The sequence below is a fragment of the Tachypleus tridentatus genome, chromosome 6 (genome assembly GCF_004210375.1).
Source record: "Tachypleus tridentatus isolate NWPU-2018 chromosome 6, ASM421037v1, whole genome shotgun sequence".
Taxonomy (NCBI): domain Eukaryota; kingdom Metazoa; phylum Arthropoda; class Merostomata; order Xiphosura; family Limulidae; genus Tachypleus; species Tachypleus tridentatus.
In genome coordinates, this window is record NC_134830.1 from 132,442,312 (window position 1) to 132,450,257 (window position 7,946).

Sequence of the window (7,946 nt, forward strand, 5' to 3'; positions counted from 1 at the left end):
TTTAGTTTCCTTCTAGTGGTTTCTATTCACCTACTTAGGCTTCAGTGACTTAAAAATCATAAGTAGAGTTAGATATGGTATCCTCAACAGTGTTGGTGTTATCAGTGCGTTATTGTATGGAGGGGGTGGGTCAGTAGTAGCTGTCTGATTGGTTGGTTTGCTCCCAGTGTCAGTCAAAAATAGTTTATTGCTAAAATGTTATTTCAAACAGAAGCATCTGCAAATATGTTAATATAATTAATGGGAAGTTATCAGGAATAGTTAAACCACATTTTGTTAATAATATGATGATACCAAGTCTCTGCTATGGTTGGAAGTTTCGTGTCAAGATGACTGAAATTTTTATCGAATTTTAGTCGCCATTTAAGTTTCACAAATAAAGCGAAGATTATTTCTTATGATTTGTTGTCTTATACCATACAAAAGATGCTGTAAGCAGCTCTCGTCATAGATAATCTGTGCAGTTTAATGCTGTTTTTAACAAACACTTTTTGAAGAGGACGTAACCTCTTCATTATCATTTTATACAAGACAAGATTCAGTAGCCAGATATTCTTCTTAAAAACTATTTTAATAGAGCATTATGTTGAAATGACTCATGAGTATAAGTTACGAATATTTACATTTGGTGGTAGCTTGTAATGGTAATAAAAGTAATAGTTTTATTACATTCATTTAAATTTAGGTAGAGCATTTTAACTGGTAGTGTAGTCTTTATCAAGTGTAAAACATAGAATGAATGTGAAATCTAACGTTAGAGAGCCAACACATGTAGAGGTATGAACTCAAATAAACTCAAATTAACTCCTAATTTTTTCAATAGAAAACGTAGACACGTGTTTAAGTAAGAAATAATTGAGATATAGACGTTAAAATAATAAAAAATATGCGTCTGGATGTTTAGTAATTTCACGTTTATATAATTTGATTCCGTAATGCCTCAACTTTTTTTTGTAAATGGTCTTGAATAGGATGGCGGCATGAGTTCACTAGCACTTCAGTTAAGACTTAAAATTTTTGTGTTTCTTTGAGTTTCTAGTTTGTTCATAGAGAGTTACCTGAATGAATACGTACACTTGACTCGTTTTGAAGTGTGCAAAATGTGAATATACTAATTGGCAATTATCCCAGTTTCTTGCAGTGAAGATACAACATGGTACACACAGATAGAAATCTGTTTTCTCTGTCAAATAATCTAAAAATAGTTATGGGCTGTCATGTCCTAGTGCTAGATTCACTAAATGGTCAAGGATCACCTATATAGCAACTGTCAATTAGATTATCATAATTTTCTGGCTGCATATCCTTAAATCCCTCTGTAATGAACTGTCTGTTTTTTGGCAGCACGAAAGTTTCTTTTAGCATCTTCTTATATTTGCAATCTATCGTAATAAAACCTGCACATCTAAACAAACATCCACATTTTGAAACTCCTTTCTACACAAATAGATCATGTGTGAAAGATACACTTATGTGGAAATCTGGTTTTATCAGTGCTACTGCGAACTGTATTTAAAGCAACTTTTGTATTTTAAGACAGAATTTTTACAAGACTTAGAAAGATTCAAGTTTTTCTTTCTTTTCCAGAGTGAGAATAATTAGTAATGTTCCTTAAAATAATTTTAGAGCAGTTTTCACATTTAAATTTAGCTTTTCAAACAATGTACACGTATTTCTAACAGTCAAATGTCTGATAGAAAATGAAAGCTATTTCTTTTTTATATACATTCAGTTTTTATCAGTTCTTTAGACTGATACTGAAACACTAAACAGCATTTTAGCCAAACAAATGCTCAAATTTACTTAAGAAAACGTTAAAATATGAACCTCATGGTCACAGTTAAAATATATTTATGGTTAAGTAGTTGTTTCTGGAGGTTCTAAATAACGTACAACCTTTAACTTCGAAACGAGTCCAATATTATACGTCAAGAATGATTTTAAACATAATATCACAATGTTTAAAATAGCTGTTTATAGTAGCCATTAAGAAAACTATAACTGTATAAACAACACGTTAGGTTATGTTCCCGACTTCTTCGTTAGTTATTAAATCTCTAATAATCTCATTATATGTCATTCGCATATGAAGTTATACACTTATTTCACTGATTAAGTAATTATTTCTAAACTGAAAGGTAAATCATCTGTAAAGGTGAAAATACTATTTTCATATGATATGGTTATTTATGTGGCGTGTCTTTGATTTTATTGTTCTGTAATCTTATACAGTAAAATATATATCTTTTCTATAGGCATTTAAAACACATAGCAATTATTCACAAATTGTAAACACTTTAATCCCTTTTCATACGAAGAAAATACCTCTTTTTCAACTCTCGTATTTCATTTGTTTCTGCCAACATCGATTTTAAAGAAGTGTTACTTTTACCGACAGTCGAAAATGTAGCTATGACATACAGGTGTACATTTGGAAGGTGGTAAACCTAGAAATGGCATGCATTGCTAATGCTGATTTCTCGTTAGATTAGTAACATCAAGTAACATATTTATATCTGAAAATGTCATACATCATATAAACAACTTTTGAATTACTCTCATGTTAAACATACGAGGGCTGTTCAAAAAATACGCGGACTGACGTCATAAAACAAAATGTACTTTATTTAGAAGTTACAGGTCTGGGACCCCTTCAAAGTACTCTCCTCCCCAACGCACACATTTATCCCAACGGTGTTTCCACTTGTTGAAACAGTCCTGGTACGCTTCTTTTGTAATGTCCTCCAGCTCCTTCGTCGCATTTGCCTTAATCTCGGGAATCGTCTCAAATCTTCTTCCTTTCAAGGGCCTTTTGAGTTTGGGGAACAAGAAAATATCTCAAGGAGCAAGGTCAGGTGAGTAGGGGTGGGTGGGGGGGAAGAACAGTGATCGAGTGTTTGGCCAAAAACTCACGAGTTCTGAGGCACAAATTTCGCAGCAACGCGGTGCATCTTCAATTTTTCGGTCAAAATCTCGTAACAAGATCCAACTGATATCCCACACTCTTCAGCAAGCTCCCTGACAGTCAGACGTCGATTTGCCCGCACCAGGGTGTTGATTTTGTCGACGTGTGGGTCGTCAGTTGACGTGGAAGGACGTCCAGGACGCTCACCGTCTTCAATGGACTAACGACCATCCTTAAAACGTTCATGCCACTTGAAACATGCCGTACGATTCATAGCAACATCACCGTAAGCCGTGTTAAGCATAGTAAAAGTTTCAGTCGCAGAGTTTCCAAGTTTAACACAAAATTTCAGTGAGTCGTTGCTCCTTCAGGTCATTCATTCTGAAATCCGCCAAACGAAAAAATCGCACTTCACTTAAAACCGCGTAGCTAATACACAAATGAAGATATCTGCAATCGGAAATGGCGTCGTAATCAGCTGATCTGTGCAACGGCTACTCTACTATTAGACATGACAGGAAGGATAATAGAGATCCAAACAGAGGTCTTTTATTATTGTATAAGACTGAACTTATAGTTCAGGAACTTACTATCCCTTCCAGTAATGAATCTATAGTTATTAATGTAAAACGCAAAATCAGACAGACGTTACTGTGGCGGGCATCTACTGCTCGCCTAGTACCGTGTTAGATGTAAATCTATTGAATATATTGTATAATAGCAACTGTAATCTTATTATTATCGGCGACCTAAACAGTAAACATATAGCATTCAACTGTCGTTGCTCAAACGCAAATGGCAAATTACTTTATCAATTTCTGGACGAATCAAACATGACTTTATTAAACGATGCAACACCGACACATATCTCGTACGCACATGGCACCAGTGAAATACTGGACCTATGCCTGTGTTCGTCAAATATGAGTCGCAAATTCGTAATTTTCATGTTGGTCACGATATAGATAGTGACCACCTTCCAGTTTGGTGTATCTTCAATCTCACCCCCACTTAAATAAAATCATAGTGAGAGACCAACTGAACTACAAAAAAGCTAATTGGCCAGTTTTCCAAACTATATTAAATGAAACCTTACCTCCAGAAGTACTACATATTGCCGCGGACGCATCAGATATAGATGCATACTGTCATATCATCTCTGAGTGTCTAAAACATGCAGCCAACAGTTCGATACCGAAACAAAACACTTCACAACAACTCATTCATGGCAACCACATAAAGATATAATACACTTAATTAAAACAGACGTATACTCCGCAGACAGTACATTCAAAATCGAAACCCCACACTTAAAACTCAGATAAACACAATAAGAAATAAAATACGAAACTTAATCAGACAACAGAAACAAGAAAACTGGGACACCTTCTGTTCCGATCTAAATCATAAAACTGATCCTAAACAATTCTGGACACATTTGAAAAGATTTACAAACACAGGAACAACAAACACAGTATATCCACCACTGGAACTGGATGGAGAAACAGCATACACTAACACAGAAAAAGCCGAGATATTTAAAAACACCTAGAAAACACGTTCAAAACACATCATGAACCAGACATGAACAGATACTTTTATAATACAGTCACAAACTTTATTGACCAAAACAGAAGCATTTTACACCTAAATTTCCAGTCAACAATATTACACACCAAGAAAAACAAAAGACTGGAGCACTCATCAACTGGTAAAACATATCACTGTTACAGAAGTAGTAACTGCTATTAAAACACAAAAAAAACAAAGCTCCTGGAGAAGATGGTATTCAAGCTATCCTCCTAAAACAAGGCACTCAGAGATTATATGAACACCTAACAGCGTTATTTAATCTCTCACTATCAGCTGGATATATCCCCGTTTCTTGGAAGGAAGCAATAGTATTAATGTTCCAGAAAGAAGGAAAGTCAGCGAATAAACCAAACAACTACCGCCCGATTAGCTTAACCAGTTGTATTGGCAAAGTATTAGAGAGGATAATTAGTAATCGTCTGTCAGTTTACTTAGAAGAAAATTCAAAATTACCAGAAATTCAAAACGGATTTCGAAAAAACCGCCAAACTACAGACCACCTGATTCGACTTACAGAATCACTTACCGACAGCTTCAACAAAAAAAGAATGCACTGTAGCTTGCTTTCTCGACATTGAGAAAGCATTTGACACAGTGTGGCATAACGGCTTAAGACATAGATTGCTTGAAATGGCATTACCCCAGGAAACTATTCGCTGGCTGTCCAACTTCCTGGATAACAGAATGTGTAAAGTAAATGTAAATGGGGCCCACTCAGGGTCCTTTTCACCCGAAGCAGGAGTCCCGCAGGGAGGGGTTGTTAGCCCTATATTATTTATCATGTACGTGAGTAATATGCCTCTGTCGGACCTAAATTTAGGTTATGCATCACAGTTCGCTGACGATGTAGCAGTCTGGAAAAGTGCCCCCACTCCGTCAATAGCAGCAACGAACCTACAACCAGTCCTAAATAACATCGAAGAATACTGCCAGAAATACAGAATCAAAATTAATATTCCAAAAACCCAAGTCATAGTATTCAGCAGACTGAATAAGCTGAAAAAGATCCACCAAAACTCTATATGAATGGATCACTTTTACTGACTGCTACTTCTGCTAAATTTCTAGGTCTAACCTATGACTCAAAATTAACGTGGCTACCACATATTAAAAATGTACTGATACGAATCTGGAAAAGAGCAAACTATGCAAGAAGTCTTTCAGGTAAAATCCAAGGAACATCACCAGACAACATACTTAAAATCTACAAAACGTACATTAGACCAACAATAGAATATGCATCACCTGCCTGGATTAACATAGCACCCACACATGTACAGAAACTTCAACGTATACAAAATTCTGTACTAACTTCAGCATACAAAGTACCACGTAGCACCTCAACCACATTCATGCACAAGTATGCAAACATAGATACAATAGCTGAAAGACTCTTGCATAATTCTCTAAAATATTTCAATAAGAATTGGCACAAAATGACTTAATGTGTGATCTCGACAGATATCACGTACATGATGTAAATGGTACTAAATACCTCTCCCCTTTTAACATATATTTAAGAAATGTAACACAAGCTGGCCACTATGCACTAGACACTTAGTCCTTGTTTCTTTTTATTTTTATAATTATTATTTTCTTTTTTTAATCATTATTATTATTTTTATTTTCTTCTCTTTTTGAATTATTATTTAAGTATTGAATAATAATAATTATTATTACTTTCTTTTCTGTGTGAGTGTTTGTGTTACTACAAGTAGTAGTAGCATTCTCTCAATCGAGAAAAAGGAGAAAAAAATACAAAAAAAAATATATATATGAAAATACAAAAAAAAAAATTAAATGGAAAAAAAAAACTTCTTGTTCGTCCATGCATGGACTGAGCCCCTGAAATGGACCTGAGTATGATGTTATACTTTTACTCTGGCCCAAAGCTTTAAAAAAAAAAAAACCCTAAAGACAGACGCTATAATCGTTCGGGAGGGAGGAAGAGGTCAAATGTACCTGACCCTCCTGGGTATTTAACAACATCAATACCCAAATACCCACACAGTCAAACTTGGAACAGCCCTCGTACAACAGCCACGTCAAAATACGAGGTGGACCAAGAAAATGGGAAAACTAAGAGATTATTGAATATATGTACAATATCTTTAGTTCTTAAGTTTACAACACCTTTATATTTTGCAACAATTTACGTAACACCTTCGAATTAACATAAGAACTTCAAATACTCGTCAGTAATCTAATGTGTGATACCACATACTTTTTAAAATTACAACGAATGAAATATAAGACTTTGTGCAAGGTATGCTTTAGTCAATAGTCGAAATGATTAGAGTGTAAGTTATTAAAACAGTAGCACATATACTCTTAATCTAAATAACAGGACTGTGAGATACTGAAACAGCAACAATGTACTTGGTTTCTTTTCTGTAAATTCACTTAATCTACCTTAAAGAAAAATGTTATTGAAGTAGTAAACCCCATACTTATATATATACACACACAAACATATACACCTTTCACTATAGGTGGGTTTCACATATCAAATCACAGTACGTTTTGTTGTTACTACGCTAACTCAAATATTTGATTGTCATCCCTCATTTTATATGTAAGTTTACATTTCAATAATAATGTATGTAAACTCTAATCTTTTTTTTTTACTTCAAAGTATGAGTCTTCCACATTTATTGGTGGTCTGTACACCTATCCTTCCTCTGAGGGCATTCTGCAGAACTAACATGTATAATGTCACAGGTCAACTGATCTCTGCTTTTTGATGACTCCACCAGTGAGGTGGTCTATTGTATCCAAATAAAATAAGGCGACTTAGACACTAATGTCAACATGACATGTTCTACTAAAATTTATACGTAATTTGTTTAATGTTTTAACACTTAAACTTAGCATTAGATTCGACTGCAACCTTTAAGAGTATATTTCCATATTTTGGATGAAGAATATATTATAATGATACAAGCAATAGGTTATATAAAATACACATTAAAAATGAAACCCTGGTAGTTTATTACTTTTACTCCTAACTTGTACTCTTTCCATAGAAAACTTTTAATTCGCAGAACAATACTTTCATGAGTCAACCTAAGTGTGTGTTATTCACGTCTAATTACGTCATGTCATTAATATTCTGTTTTGTTTGTGAGTAAAGAGTTTTCGAACAATATTTTACATTTATAAAGCTCTTTAAAATTCTTGTTTAATTTGATTTAGAAGTGAAAAGGTGTTACAACAAATACTGTCTATCCATTTCTTGATGACTGCTACAACAACTTTACAGTAAACAGGGAGGTCTATGTGTTGAAGCCGACTATAATTTAGACTAAGAGGAAGACAATTAATAAAACCTCCCTCTATCAAATGTATGTTTGTGTTTTATCAAAGAATGGTTGGGTTGCTCGTCCCTTATAACACATTCATAACTCAAAGGGCGAACATGTTTTAAAAGAACAATCAAACCAGAAAC